The sequence below is a fragment of the Arachis ipaensis genome, chromosome B6 (assembly GCF_059453495.1).
Source record: "Arachis ipaensis isolate K30076 ecotype BB chromosome B6, ASM5945349v1, whole genome shotgun sequence".
Taxonomy (NCBI): Eukaryota; Viridiplantae; Streptophyta; class Magnoliopsida; order Fabales; family Fabaceae; genus Arachis; species Arachis ipaensis.
The window spans coordinates 126,594,984-126,597,370 of record NC_142441.1 but is presented as its reverse complement, the minus strand read 5'-3'; the positions used below and the strand labels follow the sequence as shown (position 1 = coordinate 126,597,370).

The window sequence follows — 2,387 nt, the reverse complement described above, 5'->3', positions numbered from 1 at the left end:
TTAGTTTCTCTGATGCAGCAGAACTGCAAGTTTCATGGACTTCCATCTGAAGATCCTTTTCAGTTCTTAACTGAATTCTTGCAGATATGTGATACTGTTAAGACTAATGGAGTAGATCCTGAAGTCTACAGGCTCATGCTTTTCCCTTTTGCTGTAAGAGACAGAGCTAGAGTGTGGTTGGACTCTCAACCCAGAGATAGCCTGAACTCTTGGGACAAGTTGGTCACGGCTTTCTTAGCCAAGTTCTTTCCACCTCAAAAGCTGAGCAAGCTTAGAGTGGATGTTCAAACCTTCAGACAGAAAGAAGGTGAATCCCTCTATGAAGCTTGGGAAAGATACAAGCAACTGACCAAAAAGTGTCCTTCTGACATGCTTTCAGAATGGACCATCCTGGATATATTCTATGATGGTCTATCTGAATTGGCTAAGATGTCATTGGATACTTCTGCAGGTGGATCCATTCACCTAAAGAAAATGCCTGCAGAAGCTCAAGAGCTCATTGACATGGTTGCTAATAACCAGTTCATGTACACTTCTGAGAGGAATCCTGTGAGTAATGGGACGCCTATGAAGAAGGGAGTTCTTGAAATTGATACTATGAATGCCATATTGGCTCAGAACAAAATATTGACTCAGCAAGTCAATATGATTTCTCAGAGTCTGAATGGAATGCATCCAACAGTACTCAAGAGGCATCTTCTGAAGAAGAAGCTTATGATCCTGAAAACCCTGCAATAGCAGAGGTAAATTATATGGGTGAACCTTATGGAAACACCTATAACCCATCATGGAGAAATCATCTAAATTTCTCATGGAAGGATCAAAAGCCTCAACAAGGCTTTAATAATGGTGGAAGAAATAGGTTTAACAATAGTAAACCTTTTCCATCATCCACTCAGCAACAGACAGAGAACTCTGAACAAAATACCTCTAATTTAGCAAACTTAGTCTCTGATCTATCTAAGGCCACTGTGAGTTTCATGAATGAAACAAGGTCATCCATTAGAAATTTGGAGGCACAAGTGGGCCAGCTGAGTAAAAGGATCACTGAAATCCCTCCTAGTACTCTCCCAAGCAATACAGAAGAAAATCCAAAAGGAGAGTGCAAGGCCATTGAATTAATCACCATGGCCGAACCTGTGAAGGAAGGAGAGGACGTGAATCCCAAGGAGGAAGACCTCCTAGGACGTCCAGTGATCAATAAGGAGCTTCCCTTTGAGGAACCAAAGGAATCTGAAACTCATCTAGAGACCATAGAGATTCCATTAAACCTCCTTATGTCATTCATGAGCTCTGATGAGTATTCCTCTTCTGAAGAGAATGAGGATGTTACTGAAGAGCAATCTGCCAAGTTTCTTGGTGCAATCATGAAGCTGCATGCCAAATTATTTGGTATTGAGACTTGGGAAGATGAACCTCCCTTATTCACCAATGAACTAAGTGATCTGGATCAACTGAGATTGCCTCAGAAGAAACAGGATCCTGGAAAGTTCTTAATACCTTGTACCATAGGCACCATGACCTTTGAGAAGGCTCTGTGTGACCTTGGATCAGGGATAAACCTCATGCCCCTCTCTGTAATAGAGAAACTGGGAATCTATGGGGTGCAAGCCACTAAAATCTCATTAGAGATGGCAGACAATTCAAGAAAATAGGCTTATGGACAAGTAGAGGACGTGTTAGTAAAGGTTGAAGGCCTTTACATCCCTGCTGATTTCATAGTCCTAGATACTGGGAAGGATGAGGATGAATTCATCATCCTTGGAAGACCCTTCCTAGCCACAGCAAGAGCTGTGATTGATGTGGACAGAGGAGAATTGATCCTTCAATTAAATGAGGACAACCTTGTGTTTAAAACTCAAGGATATCTCTCTGTACCAATAGAGAGGAAGCACAGCAAGCTTCTCTCATTGCAGAGTCAACCAGAGCCCCCACAGTCAAACTCTAAGTTTGGTGTTGGGAGGCCACAACCAAACTCTAAGTTTGGTGTTGAACTCCCATATCCAAACTCTAAGTTTGGTGTTGGAGAGTCTCAACAATGCTCTGAACATCTGTGAGGCTCCATGAGAGCCCACTGTCAAGCTATTGACATTAAAGAAGCGCTTGTTGGAAGGCAACCCAATTTTTATTTATCTAATTCTATTTTTCTTGTTCTTTCATGTTTTATTAGGTTTATGATCATGTGGAGTCACAAAATAAATATAAAAATTGAAAACGGAATCAAAAATAGCAGAAGAAAAATCACACCCTGGAGGAAGACCTTACTGGCGTTTAAACGCCAGTAAGAAGCATCTGGCTGGCGTTCAACGCCAGAACAGAGCATGGTTCTGGCGCTGAACGCCCAAAATGGGCAGCATCTGGGCGTTTGAACGCCAGAATTGCACCCT

General features: G+C 42.1%; 1 non-coding gene across 1 annotated transcript; it reads right to left on the bottom strand.

Moving 5' to 3' along the window:
- Nucleotides 1–267: 267 nt before the first annotated feature.
- On the bottom strand, nucleotides 268–375 carry LOC148562655 (small nucleolar RNA R71). The gene has a single exon (XR_015887892.1). It is a non-coding gene; the product is annotated as a small nucleolar RNA R71 (small nucleolar RNA).
- Between the last annotated feature and the right edge of the window lie 2,012 nt (nucleotides 376–2,387).